The sequence below is a fragment of the Micrasema longulum genome, unplaced genomic scaffold, assembly GCF_059751315.1.
Source record: "Micrasema longulum isolate JH-2025_06_02 unplaced genomic scaffold, ASM5975131v1 h1tg000739l, whole genome shotgun sequence".
Taxonomy (NCBI): Eukaryota; Metazoa; Arthropoda; class Insecta; order Trichoptera; family Brachycentridae; genus Micrasema; species Micrasema longulum.
The window spans coordinates 544,244-566,187 of NW_028277933.1; the positions used below are offsets into that span (position 1 = coordinate 544,244).

Sequence of the window (21,944 nt, forward strand, 5' to 3'; positions counted from 1 at the left end):
CTGCTTTTTTTTTTCTACTGTCCAGTTTCAAAGCTACACAAGCTCTTTATCAAGGTATAATTAACTAGGTATTCTATATTGTCATTCAAGTTTTTAATAAGAAAGTTCAGTCTTTCGGGAAATTGCATATGAAAAATGATTTACGTGCGGTAAGAATTAGTGTGTTAATTTGTCCGGCAAAGTTTCTTGAAAATGTTTGAAAAAAATAATAACAAATATTTTAATAAAATCCAACTACTTTGAACGACGTCACTAGTTCATACGAATCAACCAATGATAAGAGAGTTGTGAAAGATTTCCGGTTTACGGTAATTCAACTGTCCAATCGGCACAACTAACCGAGAAGAAGCAAAAGAGAACTGAGACGTCACAGACGGAGTAATTACAGAAATGCAAAACTTGAAAAAATCGTAACGCTGATAATACGATACATAAAAATTTGGCTTAGTTTAATAGTCTATTAAGAAATAAAAAAACTGAACTTCTTAATTGATAGCATTAGTAAATTTGACTTATTAGCGCTTTCAACACTGTATATTAATTAATGTTCGCCAGTCTGATGATGCCAGTTAGAGAGTGAAAGCGCTAATTGAACGTAGTTATGCGGAAAGCATATACAAAATAGCCAGCCATAGAAAAGAAAAACCGAGAAAATAGCACCGTTATGGAAAGAGTAAACAATCAAATCTACACATCAGTTGGAATGTTTTTGACTTTGACAAATGATAAAAAAATTATAAATTAGTTTTTTTATATTAAAAACAAGAATTTAATTATGTATTTGACCAGTTTCAATGATTTTTAAAGTACCGTCAGATTTTTCTAGTGCTGTGGGTGTTTTCTGCAAACTGAGAAATGCCATTTTTGTGATCGAAACTATTTTTTTAGAAGGTAATTATTACAGTTTTTTATATGAAAGCGGTTTGGCTGTTTTCAGCAGAATTATTTGAATAGAGTTGAATTTACTGCACCTGATTACACCAATATCTCATTTGTGGACTGGCTGCTTTCTACATAACTAATTTCAATTAGTCTAATAAATAAGTGGGAGTTTATCAAGTTTTTCAATTTATAACTCATACATATGTGTAAAAATGTGAGTTATAATACAATTAAGTACACTTTGTAGGATTGAATCCTGGCATAACGGAGTCATGTTTCTTTTTATGAGGAGAACGTAGTATGTTTATTTATTTATTTATTTTATTTTATTTTATTTTATTTCATTTTATTATGTAATTCAACAAAGATACATACTAGAAAACATACAATTTGAAAGCATTCGTTCATACAATTTTACATGCATAATATATCTTCAATTATAGAATTACACAAAATAGATTTATACATTAAGTTGTAATACATATTTTGTAATATATTTTTTTTATACATGATGCAATGCAATAAAAAAAAAGTTGTGCGTGTGTACTTATTGAATAAGATTTATTCCTAAGAGGTTATTCGCAAAAGCTGAGAGAGTATTATGAAAATGACAATTTTATTGTTTCGGCAGTATATATTATATTCCCGACACATGCGGGCCATAGGTGTGTGGTATGTAGCATTATTTGAAAACAAATACAGTTTAAATATTTCCCGATGTCTGAGAGTTTTCAATCCCGCATTTATTTGTATTTCATTGAGGAGGTTAGTATCTACTTTGTAGTTTAATATTTTATGCATAAATTTTATATCAAAAACAACGCGGCGTTTTATCAGAGAATTAAAATGAAAAAAAGTTAGAAGTTGCTCGTAATTTGAATTTGAACGTGGGTTAGAAATTTCGAACTTATCCAAAAGGTACCTTAAGAACTTTTTTTGAACAGATCCTATTGAATTTATATGATTTTGATATTGCGGACTCCATACGCATGAGGCATACTCAAGATTACTGCAAATTAAACTCATATATAGACATATGACAGTTTCCGATTTTTTAAAGGATTTAGTTACCTCTTTAGGAACCCAATTGTAATAATAAACACATATCCAAACCAACAAAAATTTCAACATAAATTGAAATAGGCACTAACTGAAAAACCCACCAAAACCCGATGGTGCCTATTTAACAGAAAAAAGAAACTTACAGTAAAATTAGAAGGAAGATAGAAATTAATAACTAGAAAAATTACAACAAAATAATTCAAATATTAACAAACATAATCTTATATCAATGATAAATTATAACTATTAAAATTAAACGTTGGAAGTAATAATGACGTTAAAGTATTTTACATTAACCTAAAAATGTAAGATAAATTTATTGTAAAAAAATAAAGAGTTAATTTAAACATAATTATTTCAATGACACAATTATTACAAATCATAATAGGGAACAGTTTGAACTTAAGAAAATATAAACAGAATTGATCAATAAACAATTTGTACAAGAAAAACATTGAGATAAATGAATTGGAAAGGTAAAAAACATAAGTAAAATTTCAAATATTTTTTTCCTCCTAGGCATTAAAGGACATGTAAAAAAATGTCATTAAGATCTCCAATGCCTCCACATTCGCAGGGATTGGAGTCTAAAATTTTAATTTTAAAAAGATGGGACGGAGTGCAACAGTGGCCAGCCCTGATACGGCAAAAAGTTACAGTCCTAGACCTATTGAGTTTACACGCGCTATTGTACCAAGGTTTGGAGGGAATATCAGGCTAGATATTACTCTAAAAAATTCCTTTTGACAATTTATAAAAATTCCACTCCACTTTCCAATCATCGAAATTAACTACTCTAATCAAATTATAAATATCTGAGAAATCCACCCGGTCGTATTTTATATTACCAACTTCAGATCCCCACCTTGCAAGAGAATCCGCCTTTTCATTGCCTGATAAATCCAATGTGGCTTGGAATCCAGGCGAAAACAATATTTTTGGCGCATTGATATAATTTAAAAAGAGAAGCAAAAATATTACAAATGATAATTGAAAAGTTAGAACTGAATGGGGATGACTTAAGTAATTTTAAGCAGCTGAGTGAATTAGTAAAAATAATGGACTGCGAATAGTTCATTTTTTCAATATGGATTAAAGATTCCAGATTTTTATTTTTATTTTTTATTTTTATTTAAATCTTAAAGTAGGGCACACATATCATACATACTGTTATGTGTGTTCTAATAATAACATTGCAAATATATTTAATTTATAAATTGTTTATCACATATGTCTTGACCATTATTTGAAATTTTGATATGTTTTTTTCTTCATAAATATTTTTTTCCATTTCGTAATACTTTTTAATTGCTTTAAATAAAATTGAATTTTGTGACTTTGCCTTTTTCCTAAATGGAATTGGAATTGCTATACATTCAGCATTAAAATTAGAGAGAAAAGAAGGGAGTTTAAAAATACCAAATAAATTGTCTTGTTCACAAAGAAAGGAAGCGCCAACGCCATTATTTGATTGCGAACCATCGGTAAATACATACTTGTGATCGGGCCACTTACAGTTAATAATTTCTGAAAATTCAATATTTATAGAAGAAATCGATTTGTGAGTGGTTTGAAATTTTGAAAAGCCAAGATCGAGATGAATTTCAACGTTTGAGAAAAAACTGAAATATGGAGAAGAATAAAGTGGTAAAGTATGATTTCAAAAAAAATTATTAGTAAAATAGGAAAAACGCTCGTGACTAATCGAAAGAGCAGGGTGATTTTTGTTACGCCAAAGAGGAGAATTATTGCAAATGGAATGAAGATATTGGACTTTAGACAGAACAGGCTGATTTTGAAAACGGATGCGTTTGATGAAAAACGAATCTGCTTGTTGTTGTCTTCTAATGTGAAGGGGGGGGGGTCAACATTTTCAACCTGTAAGATATTAGTTGGAGTAGATTTCATACAGCCAGAAATAAGACGAAATTATTTGAATTGAATTTTATCGAGTTTAGAAGACAGATGTTTGGTTAGTGGTTCGAGCAAGAATGATGAATAATCCAAATGGGATCTAATAAGAGCATTGTAAAGGAGTTTAAGGGTCTTGGGGTGAGATCCCCACAAAACGCCAGCTGTAGACTTTAAAATATTGAAACTTTTATTACATTTCGAAATAATATGCTGAATGTGAGTATGCCAAGCTAATTTAGAATCGAAATGAATGCCCAAAAATTTAATTTCGTTGGTAAATTCAATGCAAAAGTTTTTAATCAAAAGATTCAGAGGGAGTGATAAATTTCTTTTTCTTGTGAATACCATAATTTTACATTTATCAGGGGCCAAAATGAGTTCGTTTTTGGTAATCCAGGAATCAAAGAGATCAAGCGAAAATTTTATTTGGTTCAATAGAAAAGGAAGTTTTTTACCAGAAATATAAATATTGAAATCATCTGCGAATTGTAAAAAAACACAAGAATGATTAAGACAGTGAAAAAGATCATGAGTATAAATATTAAAAAGAAGAGGACTAAGGGGACTACCTTGAGGAAGCCCTTTCCAAATGGACCTAGATCCCACTGTGTGGCCGTTGACCAAAATATCAACAGTTCTACTAAGAAAAAGATTATTTACAAAATTTACAATTTTCGAGGGGACATTCAGAGAAGAGAGTTTTTTAATGAGAAGCGGAATTTTGACGTTATCATATGATAATAGCATATGCTCCTTTGATGTCCAGAAAGGAAGCTATTAGAATTTCATTTTTACTTAAAGCAATTTAGATGTCTGTGACAAAAACAGAAAGGTTGTCTCGCGTTTCCTTACCTCTCCTGAATCCAAATTGAAAATTTTGAAGAATCTTGTTGCTTTCAACAAACCAATCAAGCCGATTTTTAACTAGATGTTCAAGAATTTTTTGAAAACAGGAAGATAATGCAATAGGTCTATATGAGGAGCCAATATGAGGATTTTTACCAACTTTCAAAATGGGAATAAGATACTGCACTTTCCAGGAGTCTGGAATACAACCTGAATCGAAAATTTTATTATAAATATTTAAAAGGAAACTACGAAATACAGTATTTGAACATTTTATAAAGGAATAGGGAATGTCATCAGGACCGGGAGCAGAGTTATTTAAATTTGGGAAAACCTTTTCCAGTTCAGCGGAAGAAAAGGGAGCGTTAAGCGGAGCATAGGAATAAGGAATTGGGACAGTAAGAAGGAGCTAATTTATTAAGGAAGTCGTCTAACCAAAGTTTTACCGGCACACGCTCAATAAGAACCTCTAAATTTTCGTATCATGGTCCATACAGATTTAAAGTGCTCGAAGGGGAAAGTCGTTCGCAAAATTGAGACCATCCATATCTTTTTTTACTCCTTAACAACCGTCTGGTCTGAGTCTGAACCTGTTTTAGTTTTAAAAAGTTTTCCAAAGTCATATGTTTACAATAAGATTTGCAAGCTAATTTTCTTTTCGAAATTGTTTCAGTACATTCAAAGTCCCACCACGGGGGGGACGAAAGGTGACTGTTAATATTTTTAGAAAAAGGAACAAATTTTTTGGCTGTTTCTTGAAAAATTTTAAGCATGTTTACACAAGAAGTTTTACAATTTCTAAGGATAACCTGAGGAAATTTGGAAGCTTCCACTTCAAGAAGCGTTTTAAATGCTATTGGGTTAGCTTTTGGTGAATTTAATTAGTATTTTGGTCTGAATTATTGGCAAATGCTGCAAAAACGTCTGATGAAGATATTAATATCGGAAGATGGTTACTGCCATGTGAATCTGATAGAACCTCCCATGAAAAAGAAAATGCTAAACCAATTGAACAGAAAGAGAGATCCAAAGCATTTCGGGATTGGTTTGGGGGAGGAATGCGCGTCGGAGAGCCATCATTCAAAACACATAAATAAGATTCATCTAAAAATTCGTTAATCAATCTACTGGGTTTATCGTCTTTAACGCAGCCCCACAGAGTGGAGTGGGCGTTGAAATCACCCATAAATAAAATAGGTTTAGGAAGGGAAGAATAAAAGTTTGACCACCATTGAATATTTAATAGAGAATTTGAGGAGGATGAATCAATTGAATGAATGACATTTTTAATCCTAACTGCGCATACTTGCGTGAGATTATCAAGAGGGGTGACCGGTATGCGCTGGAAAGAGATGGAATTTTTCACAAAGATGGCACAGCCACCGCCCCCATCAGAGCGGTCACATCTAACACACGAGTATCCACCCAATCTGAAAACCAGATCGGATTTGAACCATGTCTCAGAAATGGCAGTAACTGAAATTGAAAATGAAGTTAATAAATGAAAAAGATTAATATTATTGGATACAGCACTTTTGCTGTTCCATTGAAGAATTCGAGCCATTGTTAACAGCTTGAAGTAAAATATTGATTATATCGGTAGCGTTGGACGGTATTTTATTAGACGTAATAATGTTAATTAAGAGGTTAACTAAAGTTTTGATAAGTTCTTGGGGATTATCAAAGCTTTTATCAGAGAAGAATGAAACACCATTAGAATGGTCAGAATCAGAGTTATTACCGTCAGGCTAGATTAATACAGATTTAAGTAAATCTTTATCTTTACTTAAATTGAGATTTTCAGGACTTTTTGGAGTACGGTAGGTGAAAATGGTTTTTTTACAAGAAGTGGAAGGCGAAGTATTACTACCGAAAATTACATTAGCCGGGCGAGAGAAAGAAGAGGAAGGAAGGAAGGAAGCCTTTTCGGCAAAGGAAGGTTTAGCAGGAGGAACAATCTTAGCTGCTTCAAAATACGAAATATTTTCCGCAGCCATATGGTGTTTGATACTCTTCTGTCGATAATATTCTGGACATTGAGTATTAATAGCAGTGTGAGAACCTTGACAGTTAACACATATTGGAGGTTTGTCGGATAGACAGGATTCACCCAAATGATTCTCGGAACATTTGAAACAACGGGGAAGTGATATGCATACCGTTTTGCTGTGACCAAAGCGGCAGCACTGGAAACATAAAATGGTGGGGAAGATGTATTTTTCTACAGGAATGGAGTTGTAGTGGATATAAACTTGAGGGGGTAAAGACTGACCTTCAAAATATACAATAACTGACTGAGACGGTTTCCAAATTACAGATCCTGATATATCTTTATAATTTAGTCGCCGGACTTTAAAAAGTTTTCCGTATCTTTCCGGAACCCGACATTCAGAGATAATATCATCATCCGACATTTCAGTCGGAAGTCCTTTAATCAAACCCAAACGAGTATTTGGTAGGAGGGAATTAACGCCTTAAAATTGTTATTTGTAATTGTCACTGAATTTGAACAATCGTTGGCAGATTTGAAATCTTTAAATTCAACGGAAATACGAAATTTGCCAAGAAATTTTACCCCTCCGGGTAAAATGTTTTTAAAGTTGTGACGGGACAGGAAGTTACCAAAAGAGATGGGATGCATCGATGAAGATTTTTCATCGGTGAAAGCTTTTTGTACATGCACAATAAATGGACCACAGTCAGAAGATTTGTAACTAGCCTCTGGGACTACAATTTTGGGTTTTTTGAGTGGGACATTGTTGTCCACATCGCGCCTCTTTCTCACGCCGCTGGTGCGGGAGACGGCCTCGCAGCCGTCTCCGCGGGATCCTGCATTATGGGCTATCCTAGCCCTAAGCGGGAGGAAAAAACAGTTTTCTAACAATTAAAAGAAAACACACCCGGCAAATTTATTGAAAAATAAAAAGGGCAAGAAAATAAGAAGGAAAATTAAGAAAGGGTATCAGAATAAATCATATATTCTATAAAAATAATTAAAAAATTACAGAAAGCAGAAGAGAATCGGAAAAACAGACCTTGTTTTGACGGTTGCTAAGCAGCGAAAAAAATAAAAAAAGTTTTTTTTTTCTTTATTAGGGCCTACTACCAAAACTTGATAACATCGGCCAAAAACAAGTTACATTTATAAACATAAGAAAAACATAAACAGACAGGAATAATAATATACATACAAACAAAAGACAAGAAAAATATAAGTACAAGAATAACATCAAAATATCAATTGTAATAATAAACACATATCCAAACCAATAAAAATTTCAACATAAATTGAAATAGGCACTTACAGTAAAACCCACCAAAACCTGATAGTGCCTATTTAACAGAAAATAGAAACTTACAGTAAAATAGAAGGAAGATAGAACTTAATAACTAGAAAAATTACAACAAAATAATCAAAATATTAACAAATTTAATCTTATATTAATGATAAATTATAACTATTAAAATTAAAAATTAAACGTCGGAAGTAATAATGACAAAATATTTTACATAAACCTTAAAATGTAAGATAAATTTATTGTAAAAAAATAAAGAATTAATTTAAACATAATTATTTCAATGACAAAATTATTACAAATCATAAAAGGGAACAGTTTGAACTTAAAAAAATATAAACAGAATTGATCAATAAACAATTTGTACAAGAAAAAATTTGAGATAAATGAATTGGAAAGGTTATAAAAAACATAAGTAAAATATCAAATAATTTTTTCCTCCCAGTCATTAAAGGACATGTAAAAAAAATGTGATTAAGGTCTCCAATGCCTCCACATTCGCAGGCATTGGAGTCTAAAATTTTAATTTTAAAAAGATGGGACGGAGTGCAACAGTGGCCAGATCTGATACGGCAAAAAGTTACAATCCTAGACCCATTGAGTTTACACGCGCTATTGTACCAAGGTTTGGAGGGAAAAGGGAAAGACATAATATGTCTAATATTATAATGCATCTCGGTTATAAATTAATAATACCTTTCGATTTAATAAGAAAATCTTTTTTATTTCAATTGGTTTTTACAGTAATGTTACATATGCAAAATACACATCGCAGTTACATCGCATAAACAAACAAATCCCACAACGGCATGACTGTGTGGTAAATTTTATTAAATTATATACTATATTTCTTATGGATAATATCATAATTATGCAGAACGTAATTCATATTTTTATCCATACTTTTAATACTTTTTTAAAACTTTTTATTTATTTATAAATCATGTAACACAAAGTATTTTACAAGTATAATACGTTGAATTACATTCCCAGGAGTTACAACAACTCAATTCGGGACATAAATAATATTAGCATTTATAAAATAACGCATATTGAGAAACAACAAAGAAACAAAGCAAGTTTAACATCTTTATAACTAAATATACAACAACAATATATACGCCTAAAACCCTTTCTTACACAAGCAGAATAAATATATATAAAAAAACGCTTTAAGAATAATAATAATTTAAAAAAAAGTTGTGAATCTACCAAGGGAGATAAGGTCATTAACATCACATGCCATGCAGATGATGCTGCCATAGTGATGATGAGAACATATCCATCTCAGTTAGTAAACATCTGGATGCCTAAGAAATGTCGTATAGTACAATGAACACATGATTATTGGAAACATAATTCGGATATACAAAACGGGTGTTACACCAAATCATGGTGTATACAACAGAGGCGAGGATAGACAGAGAGAAAATTAAAAATACGTAAAACCAAGTAGAAAAACTAAATAGAAAAACCAAATGACCGCTCAGAACGTCAGAGATGAAAGTACTAAAGGCAATCGCAGGGAAACCCAGGAGAGGCAGAATCTAGAGTTAAGAAGTAAGACGGATTTGCGATACCCATTGCATAGTAAATAGATTATGGAGAGATTACGTCAATAATTCCATTAATCGATAGCTCTAAAATCCCCTATACCATTGCCCACGAAATCCCGACCGTTTGCCGTCTGCCCGGAAGACCACCAAGGAGAGGGAAGAATAGCTGAAACTCAATGTCTCAGGAGTTAGCTTTTTTAAACCGAATTACTAAAAGTATGGATAAAAACATGAATAGTTGATCAGTGTACTTTCCAGTACAAACCAGTGTATTTTCTGTAGTAAAAAAACTACGGCACAGTTTAGTTAAGTGTGTTTCAAAAAGTTCATTGACAGTTGTTATTCTGAGCTGTCCTTCATCACAAATTGTTACCAATATTCGACCAACCCACAGCTCGCTGCTGCACTTCGCTTTACTAACGGGGACCAGTTTACATAGTTGCTACTACCTATAGATACATTAGAGTACTGCGTACCTACTATGGTACTTATGTACTATATATATTCAACTGCCTGCTGACTACAAAATAATATATTGACTAGCGGACCCAACAGACGTTGTCCTGCCCGAACATTGGCTTGCCTGCCATTAGCTGGTTCTGCAAACGTTTTTTCGATATTCAATTTTTCGATCAACTTTATACTAAGTGACATTTGACATTGAGTTTGACATTTCAATCTTTTCGTTTCGTTATTGTGTGATTTGCTGTTGCCCAAAGCAAAACCAAAAAAAGTGCGCAATACCTCGTTATCCTACGCCGATTGGCTAAGGCCCGGTTGTATGATCGTTAGTCACAAACAAACAAACAAACAAACCATCACGACGTTTCCCCGTAGGGGTAGGCAGAGAGGATAGAACGCCATAACACTCTATCTTGGCATACAGACCTCGCTTCCTCTACATTCATACATCTTCTCATGCATGCACGCCGATTATTCCTACTTTTGACATGTCCATCTTCAAGTATTTGATGGACTTGATCGTGCCATGTCTTTCTCGGTCTTCGTCGTTTTCTGCATCCATCAACATTTGCATCGTAGATCTTTTTAGCGGTTCTTTCGCTGTCCATTCGCTCTACATGTCCAAACAAACGCAGCACCCCTTTCTTGATTCTGTCGATAATGCATGTCTCAGCCTTACACACTTCACGGATTTTGACATTTGTGCACCTATCATACATCGTTTTACCACACATTCGCCTGAGGGATCGCATTTCGACAGCATTCAACCTACTTTCATCATCATTTTTCCAATTCCATACTTCGCTCCCATACATTAGAGTTGGCATTAGAACCCCGTTGTGAACTGCTAGTTTAGCCTCCTGCGATAAACATTTGTTTGCCAAAGTAGATTTCAGTGCACCGTTTACTCTGTTCCCGGCACTCACCCTCCTTTCAATATCTTTCTCGGCCTTTCCGTCCCTAGTAAACATACTTCCCAGGTACAAAAATTCTTCTACCTGATTCAGAATTTCCCTGTTCACACTGATCTCACATTTAGTTATATTTTCATCCCTTTCAAAAACCATCACTTTCGATTTATCAACATTCATAAGCAAATCGCTTTTCTTGCGTACATCGTTAGTAATAGTAAAAAATCCGTAGTAATAGTCGAAAATAGAAAAAAATAGTTGTTTCATCTAAAGTAAGTAAAGGTGGATAGAAAAACTCTTTAAACGTTAATCAAAAATTCAACCCGCCAATTTTGGCGAATAAAACGTTGATAGTACAATAATGAAGATGGTATCATTTTTTGACGTTTAAGCTAGGGTTTCCTAGGACAGCGGTGCCCGTATTTTAACGGCCGTAGTGAACGGTGATGCAGTGGACAGCCATCGTAAAGGTGATTAGAGAGTGGTTTCCTAGGAAAACGGTGTTAAATGGTGTTGATAACACCGTTTTCCTAGAAAGCCACACTCTAGTCACCTTTACGACGGCTGTCCACTGCATCACCGTTCACTACGGCCGTTAAAATACGGGCACCGCTGTCCTAGGAAACCCTAGCTTTACCGGTTATCTTTATTTACCCACGTCCCTCAGTAATGTTTTATTTCCAAATATGGAATGGACTACGCTTAGCAATGCTTAGGACCGGTTGTTTGATCGTTAGTAATAGTAAAAAATCCGTAGTAATAGTAAAAAATTGACAAAATGGGTTGTTTCATCCATAGTAACTTACGGTGGATAGTAAAAGTCTTTAACCATTAGTTAAAAATTTTACCCGCCAATGTTGGCGAGTAAAACGTTTTACCATAGTAGAATAATCAAGATGGCGTCATTTTTTGACGTTTACCGGTCGTCGTTATTTGCTCACGTCTTTCAGTTTTGCTTTTATTTACGAATACGGAATGGATTACGCTTATTATGATCAATATAAATCGGAGGGTTCTTTCAATGATAACATTTTGTACTTATTGTCAAGAAAACGAAAGCATTGTGAAAAAAATTTGGCAGTATTATTCCATCAAACCTCGGACGGACAATTTTGTGTCCGTCAAATCTTGTCTTCTTTTTTAAAATAAATCGGTTAAAGTTTTAAAAATGTTTTGGATATTTTTATAAATTATAAATAATGGCATGAACAAAGAACATATAAATATTATATTATATTCCCACATTGTAATATTCCAGAGCTAAAATTAGCTATCTCGTTGGATTGACAGTATTTTAGTTGTCATTTATTTTTTCTTATCATTCTTGCTTTCAAATAAAATATTATAATATTGTTATTGTAACTCGGATTTTATTCCATTAATTGAAAAAAAAAAAAAAAAAAATTTTGTTGCGTTTACTCAGTACCCATGCCATGTTGTCACGTGGTTTAATTTGTTCGGTGTTTTGACGTTTTCAAAGTCACATTCCACAGTGTAACCATTTGTAAAAAATGAATAAAGAACAATATTCAATTTTTGAACTTTGGAATCGAAAAACCAGTGGTTACATTTTACTACAGTAAAAATGCGGGTGAAACAACGCACTGATAGTAGAACGATAGTAAAACCAAAATGGTTGGTAAATTAAACTATAGTAAAACTCTACTTTTACTAACGATCAAACAACCGGGCCTTAAGCAATCTAAATAGGAGAGTTCGTTCGACGATGACTTTTTTTACTTAATCGTCAAAAAAAGAAAACATTTTGAAAACGATTTGACAGTATTTTTACACTTGGTCGTTCAATTTCGTCGCAGTCAAATTTATTTTTGTTTGTTTTATTTTTTAAGTTCAAAGTTCATTAATTAAACAACGCTTATAAAATCACCCTATACTTATCTAGTCTGCTGTGACAATCAATGTTTCCACGAGTACAATAAAATTTAAGAGAAAATAAAAATAGTTTTTAAAAATTTATTAACACAAATATTTTTTGATAATATTTTTCGCGATCTGACGTTACACGGCGACTTCGCGCATGCGTGCGGTGAAAGTGGGGTTTTTTTTGGACACAGTCCGATGGATTCAAATATGATTTTACGCTCCATCCGGACTATTCTTAATTCTATGATTATATTATGCCTACATTATAATATTTCAGAGCTCGTTGGGTTACCGTATTTTTGTTGTATAACTAAATAAGATATTAAAATATTGTTATTGTTTTTCGGTTTTTATTTTATGAAATTTTCAAAGGTTATTATAATTTTAAGATTTGCAAAGTCACATTCCACAGTGTAACAATGTGTAAAAAATGAATTAAACATAATATTCAATTTTTGAGTTTTGGAATATAAAAAAACAGTTGTTATTTTTCATTCAAGTAAAAACGCGGGTGAAACAACGCATTGATAATAGAACGATAGTTAAACCGAATTCGTTAATAAATTAAACTATAGTAAAATTCAACTTTCGTTTTAGAAGTACCTGTTTGTGATTAAATTCCAAAACTAAAAATTGATAATATTAAAAAAATATTGAATTTAAGTTAGTACTTGCTTATGGTTAAATTCCAAAACATAAAATAAATATTTTTTCAAATATAGCATTCTTTTTTCAAACGTCAAACTCCGGTCGCCTCACCAACAAAAGGGTGTACTTATGTAGGAATACGATTTGAAAATACGTATTGAATTTAATATTATTTTAGTATTACTAAAAATCCAATAAAAAGGAATCAATGGGTAGAAATTATAAGGAATTTAAGGAAAGAATCTGATTGAGATCTACAAAAAACAAATGCTGTATGTAAGCATTCAAAAACAGACTTTTTTTATACACAAAAAAACAACATCTTTCCATTTTTTTGAAAATGCATTCTTCTCGAATGCAACCTTGGTAGATCGATGAATAAAACATTTATGCTCCTAAGATTTTAATATGTACGAACACGCACAGCGCAAAGATCTATATTTCTCTGAAAACCGCACGTAAATCGGTTAAGCCGTTAAGGAGGAGTACGGTGACATCACACGTACAGAGGAATTATATATGTAAATATTATATTTAAAATTTATGTTTTTATTAAATTATTATACTGCGCCGACGTGTACACTAATGCAGCGAAAAATTCACGCATACATAGAATTTCCAACTTGTATAATAATATTATCGGAGCCAATGCGAGTGATATATTCAACTTGAATAATAATAAATTCAAAAGGGAAATCAGCGACAGCATGCGGGCAAAATCGCCGTGGGTGAGTAGTGATGGGTAAATATAATATTATTTGTACATTTTTAATTTACAAAAGTAAATGTGTACAAACATTTAATTTTTTGCTTTACAAATTATATTCTTGTATAATATAACTAATGACACATTACGTATAGTGTTAATTATAAGTTTGAAATATTTTTTTATCTAGTATTAAGTATCTATTATATCATAACCGTATTATTGAGTATATGACTTTAGATTTCAATAAATAAATAACTAAAACAATTCGAAAACACATAATTTTTTTCGTCCGACTACGGACAACACTATACCAAAAATAGGGATCGTCATCACCAGCTTGTGACAAATTCCTAGTTGACCGTCATTATGCTCGTACTTTCTGTCTGCGGGTGACGCGGGAGAGCGGGATGCGGGGGTGAGTCGCTCGCTGCGGACACCGTTGGTCAGCGTCGGCACCACACATTGTACGCTCAAGGCGGATTTACATCGAGTCAGTTACTGCAGCACGCAGCACTGACGTGAAATCAATTTATACGAGAGCAGTACCTACCGAGTCAGCACAGACTTGCCTCGCGTTTAAGTCAGTAACTGACTCGATGTACATCCGCCTTCGCAGTCAGCAGTCGGCACTCGGTGGCTCAGTACTCAGTACCCAGCACCCCGGTGCCGCAGGAAATCGGCAGGTACCGTACTCGATAGAGAGAGGGGGGAATATTTCCAGATGAGGTGTACCTGGGGGCGCGGCCGCGTCTGGTTTGATCATTACTTCCAAATTAAAATTAAATTCATCCGAACATATTTATATGTACTAGCGGGAAACGGTCACCTTTCGCCGACTGTTGCATGCACTATTCACCCCATCGGGCCGCATATAATTGACCTTCCGGGCCTCGGTTGATCAGGATCTAGGGCCCTAGAAATATCGCCCCTTTCTTTGGTCGTCACAATTTATTTTTTATTCGGAGCAATCGAAATGTAATAAAAAAGAACCTGTAATTCAAAAAAAGCTACCAGATTCTCACAACATATTCAGATATGTAATATACACACAAAATTTTAGGTTAATAAGCTATCGAAATGAAAAAAAAAGTAATTCTAAAAAAACACATCTCCTATAGAATAGAAAGATGACCTTGACAACTTTCGAACTTTTTGATTTCGTAATTTTATATTACTATCCCTGATCTTACCGGTTTCAAATTCCAGAGGAAGTAATAAGCCGTGGTATCAGTCAATATAACATAAAATATTTATAATGCTATATAACACATATGTGAGAATTCAGTTAGAATATGCTTCAATTATATGGAATCCTCAATATAAAATATATCTTAACAACCTAGAAAGGATACAGAAGAAATTCATAAATTTAATAAAATATAAACTTCACCGTACACCAAATTCAATTCAAACCCTGGAGTAGAGAAGAGTTATTGCAGATCAAATATTCCACCGCATCGTAGACTGCCCCTTACTGACAAGTTCTTTAGAATATCTTGTACCCAACAGAACAAGACTCCATACTACATTTAATTTGTCAGTACCTAGGATTAACTCAAGGAAAAAACGACATTTTATTTAGAACATGTCATTATTATAATACTGTGCTCACGGTCACGCTGACATTTTTCATCTCTCCCATATGAAATATAGACGATTCGTTATAGACAGTACACTCGTTTAGTTATACGATGTCAGTAATTATGTATGTACTCGTATGTTCATTATTATATTTTGTACGTTTAATATTATTTTTATATAACTTTTTCCTTTTCTTATGCCATAAAATTTATTTTTTTCTTGTTTCTATTTACTTTATTTTCATTACTGCATATAAATATATGCATTTTTATTTTATTTGCAACTTCTAAGTGCCCAACATTTCTTAATTGTAAAATTGCTTTTATTTTGATACCGATAATGTACTTAATCAATAGCTTACACCACTCTGGAAAATTTATATTGGCTGTTTTCACAATTTTCGTTTATATATATTCTTATTTTCTGTATACAATATATGTAAAACCTGTTGTTTTTTTCCCAAACAAAAATAATTAAATAAATAATACTTGAAGAAATCGTAAAAAAATAACTCTTTGAACTAACATCTCACAATTATATATATATATTTTTTTTTTGTTTATTTTTCCATACTGTTACATATTATGCATGTATTAAATTACATATTTTATACATTGTATTTATTAAACATTAGAAGAGAAAAAGATAAAAAATACATATTCTAAAAATAAACATAGCCTTAAATTTGGAATAAATGCCCACAAAGACTTAAACGTCTGAGCGTGGGCCATTCCTTTTTTATTGTTTTTGATGAATTTTTTGGTATACAAACACAAATATGACAATGCCATTAAAAATCATACAGAAATAACAGGAAAATGACATAAACAATGTAATTAAGACATCAAAGTTTAGAATATGCTGTTGTACGACTCTTTCACAATAGGTGTATATCTGTATTTTCCATGCTGATCCAAGTCCTCAAAGCCGCTTTAAACTTTGGAAGGGATTCTATATTTTGTATTTCCTTGGGTAGGAGATTAAAAGATCTTGGACCAACATGGAAAGAGTGTCTCTGTGCGAACTTAGTTCTGCATCCTGGAACCGACAGTACACTTTCTGATCTGCTACTAGTCCTATTTAAATTATTGCCAAACAATTCCCTATTTTTGTGTACATATTTTAAGCATTGTAATAAATATAACTTTTTTAAATTAAGGAGTCCGCTCTCTATGTACAATTCGTTACTAGGAAATAGTCTATGCTTTTTGTACATTATCTTAATTATACTCTTCTGTGCGATTTCTACAGGGTGACTATGTGCGTCCAAAACTCCACCCCATCCAATTATGCCGTATGTAACAGAAGACTGAATTAGAGCGTAATACAGCATTTTTAATTTTTCAAAAGTTAAAATATTTTTTAATCTTTGGAAAACGTAAGATAAATATCTGATTTTGTCTGTTAATTTAGCTATATGTGTTTCCCATTTTAGCCTATGATCTATGTGGATACCCAGATATTTATAACTTTCACCTGAGCTAATTTTGTAACACTTATTACAGATATCTATATTACAATTTAAATCGTGTATTTTAATTGACAAATTTTGTGAAGGGCCAGTCTTATTAGAGATTTGAAAGGGCAAATACATGGTTTTTTCTTGATTTAGACTAAGCAAATTATTTTCCAACCAGTTATTAACTATTGTTATACTTTTTGTAGCATCACTAAATGTTAACTCCCATGTTTTATTATATACTATAATAGCAGTGTCATCAGCATAGGACAATATTTCTCCGTCTACTTTTAAATCACATAGTTCGTTTAAGTATATTAAAAATAATAGAGGACCTAAAATTGTTCCTTGTAGAACACCATGTTGTTGTTCTCTTTGCAAGCTAATTTCACTTTATTGATATTGATTGTATAGAATGCCCGATTAATCCCAAATCGCTAGAATTGTCGCTAATGTTCCTATGGCCGTTCCATAGCAGTGAACGCAACACAGCACTATTATTTATGTATACGTACATTAACATCTTTTTTCATAGTTTATTTGTTAAAGAACTATTTATTTATACAAAAAATATTTTTATTCTCGTATTATCAGCGATTTTAGTAATCACAAAATGACGTCACATGTTCTCTTCGGTGAGTTCTGCTGATTGATGAATTAGCGTCCTATCTAATCTATCACAATACATTGCTTGATTCGGAAGAAAAAGTGAGGTCGTTCAAAGTTGTTGGTTTAATTTAGTTTTTTTATATATTTTTACGTAACTTCACTGACAATAGGGTATTATCACCCGGGAGGAATATCGGATTTAACACATTGTACATATAAAGGATTTCTCAAAGACTCCTTTAGTGTTTATAAAAGCTCTAATAATCAATAATTTCATTCATAAATTTCGTTTACTATTTTCAACATCTCTGAAAAGCGTTTCTATTCGGTTGGTAATAAATTCGATCATCCAAACCCACCCAACAGTACACCATGAATCGTGCATTTGTTTTAAATGTTGGTAATCCGAATAGAAATTGAAACGACGCGTATTGCTCTCTATGATTTTTTCCCCTTCTCTAGCCAACCTTGAAATAAATGGCGACCGTAAAATGGGGCGACATTTAAATCGTAAGGCGACTTTAATCAGCGGATATATTGTTTATATTTATCTCTATAACTACTGATCATTAATAAATTTCGGTCAATTTTAACTGTTTTTTTAATGGTAATACGGAATACGATTTAAATGAAATTGTAATATAACTTTATTTAAAGTAAGATTTCAAGAAGTTTGAAGTGGAATCGTCAAGATATTTTTTAATTTTTAAAAATTTAGTAATAGAATTTTTTAAATGATACAAGTAATTTCGTAATTTGCATTGTCTTGACATTACTGGTACTTATATCACTGAGTGTCCATTATTATGATTGTTTTAATATTTTAATTTTTATTTAACGAATGATAAGAAGTTTTCTAAAATGAGCTGAAATTGATCATTTTATATACATCTTTTTTTTGAGAGCGACATGATTCGAACTTATTAATAAAAGTTTTGAAACAGGGCCTACAAAAAAATATTTTGCTCAAATACTAAGAAAAGCTGTTACAAAAATTCGGACTGCTTCCAACCATTACAAAATATTATTTGAAACACTATACAATGAATAATATAAAGTTAAACATCCTACAAATCATTTAAGCCAGTTTTCCAGAACAGAAGGAAAATTTTATTTACCAAAATGTGAGGACTGGGGATTTTCCCTTAACATACGGGATTTCAGAATATAAATAAAAAATATTATGACTCAAATGGACGAGTCTTAAAGATTTTCTTTTAAAGGTGAGCAAATAAATGTGAAGCTTCGTTCTTGAATGATAACGGTGAAGTTATTCATCTAGTAAATCAGATAATTGTTACGAAATGCTTGTAAAAAAACCTCATACACCTCAATTGCACTTTTTGTGAAATTTTGTCAAACATTGTTGAATATGGCCAATATTAATTTCCTAAGTATGTTTCACGTCTTTGTAAGAAACAGATAAACAGATACAATAATTGCTTTCCTGGAATAAAGTTATGGATTCTAATTCATTCGGTAAAATAAATGTTTTCAAAGCTGTGAAAGATAAGTTTTCACCAAATAAAAAGAACACAAGAACCTCTCATTCTGTTTCGATAATAATGTCAGTCAATGAACAAATTCCTACACACAATAATACATTCATTAACTGATAATTTTATTCCATCAAAAAGCAAGGTATATTATGTTATCTTTATCAATTATTTAAAATATTTCTTAAATACAATTTTTTAATCACCATAATATTTTTCTTGATTTATATTTTAATCTTGATTTATATTTCAATTATTATTTTTGAGTATATATAAAAATTCCATTTTTTGGTTTACAATAATTTTTGTTTTTTGTGGAAATAAAGTATATTATTTTTAATTATTTCATGAGATTCGACTTAAACGCTTATTAAATACACGCCTTATCATAATTTGCTGATACCTGAGTGTTTTTTTTGCAAGTAATTTACTATCGGAGGATGGATAATATAATTTAAAAAGAAGTGAAAAGTTATATTTATAATTCTTTTTTGTGTAGCACTGACTTAAAACACCGTTTTTTTATAATTTATATGTTATACTAAAAATATTTACCGATTAAAAATAAAATAAACAAATTATTGTAAAACGTCACTCCCCATTTTATACTCAAGAATCGTTTTTTTTTTTTACGTAAAGCGAAACGTTAATGTAAATATATGTATTAAATTAATATAAAATTGTATTTAGTAGTAATGTTGTATACGTTGTATACTTATATTTTTTATCTAAATAAAGTAAAAAATAAAATGAAATGTTCAAAACAAACGCATAAAATCATGATGTATCAAAGCGACCCCACTCCGAAGGGTTGACTTTGATCACAAAGTTTTTATTATTTTCTCGCTCACACAACATAATATTTTCTCATTTAAAAAATAAGATTTTTAATTTTTCTTTTACGAAGGTTTGAAGTTCAAAACTGAACAAAGTCACCCCATTCCACTTACTCTACTCGAATCATAAATTTTTACGTAAAAACTATCTTCGCATACGATGACGTCAAACTTGGTGACGTCATGAATTGTCTGTTTTTATTTATATTCAAATGACTAGACTTTAATCCTTTATATCTCCCTTATTTTTTAACGGATTTCAATAAGAGTAGTACCGATTGTCTTGTGATTTTTCAAATTAATTTATTAGCTAATAAAAAAAAACCGTGATAATAGCCCATTCAGTGATCTATTTTTTACTGCGCAGAAGTTAGCAACCATTTGTTTTTTTAAATATTTTATTTTAAAAAATTTTATTCGTTCTAAAAAATTATTTTATGCCAATATGTCTTCTTGCTCATACTGATCATCGTGGTTTCGGATGTGACAGGGTTTAAAGAACACCCTGTAGCACTGAACTCCCTCATCGGGCATCCTGTCCTGTTCGGTGCGATAAATAAATAAATATATTTAGTTGGATGGGATGCATATATTTTAGATTTGTTATGTTTAATATCGAGGTAGTTATTTGACCGCTTTATGTAACCGCTTTATGAAAATAACACACCTGCGAAGAAGCACGCGTGCGCGGTGCGGTTGAATACACCTGTCCCCTCCCGTCCGTCTCCCTCCTCCGCTCGACGAGCGGGACGAGGAGTGCGGAGTGCGGCCCCTCGCGGAACCGGTTGCCACAACAGTACGGCCGCCGGCGGCCGCAGCCAGCCGCCCCCTCAGTGCTCAGTGCTCCGCCGTCCATCGCTCGCCGCGCCGCTCGCGCCCGCCCCCGCTCCCGCGCCCTCCCCGTGCCTGTGCCCGTGCCCGTGCTCCTGCCCGTGCCCGCGCCCGCGCTCGCGCTCGCGCTCGCGCCCGAGCTCTCCTCGTGTCCAGGGCGCAGTGCGCGAACGCCCGTGCGGTCGGCGCCTTTGCCGGCAGTCAGCGCCCGCCGAGGTCGGACCTCCGTGAGTGGATTGTTATTGCGAAATGTGCATACACCGCACACAGCCGGCAGCCCACTGGACCCCGGAAACTGAACCCCGGGTATGCTAGTCTCGATAAAATACTAATTATTTACACACTCACCATCTGTATAAAGGGACGACAATGTACAATGTTGCTATTACAATATAATATGTATTGCACATACAATAGTGTGTATGGCAATACGAACACCCCACGAAGAAAGTAACATAGTCAACATGTGAGTAGGAACATAATAAATTTATTTTCAATAAACATTTTTTAAAATTTTTTTTAAAGAAAATCAAATATTTGCGTTCTTATGATTTACCCAAATATTTAATTTTGAGGGCCATTTTCAACGAGTTGTAAATAACTCACTATTAGAAAATGGAATCGAGTTGGGGTAGAGTGGGATTCGAACCGCGGACCTTCGGTCCGTGAGTCCGAGACACTAGCCACAGGACCACAACCCGATATACACAACCACATAACTGTATCTTGTATTTTATTATGTTATTGCAGTCAGTCGATGGTCCATCTTGACGCTGAATTATCTGGTGTGAAGATGGACCGATTCATTCGAATATGATAACAGTCATTTTTCATTCAACCATTGATCAGGTTATTAAAGTTTCAATGTTTCTTCAAACCAGCGTCGTGTGGGCCGACATGGACGGCAAATATACAGAATGAATTCTTAAGATTTACGTACTAGTGGAAGGACGTAAATAATA

At 32.8% G+C, this 21,944-nt stretch overlaps 1 protein-coding gene across 1 annotated transcript in view; it reads left to right on the plus strand.

The window, feature by feature from the left end:
* The first annotated feature begins 20,867 nt into the window (after positions 1 to 20,867).
* The window catches only part of LOC148279293 (sodium-dependent transporter bedraggled-like), a 61,110-nt gene continuing 60,033 nt past the window's right edge, over positions 20,868 to 21,944 (plus strand). The window contains exon 1 of the mRNA XM_088230184.1: positions 20,868 to 21,288. The gene's annotated coding sequence lies outside the window, so the exon portion shown is untranslated. The remainder of the gene's footprint in view (positions 21,289 to 21,944) is intronic.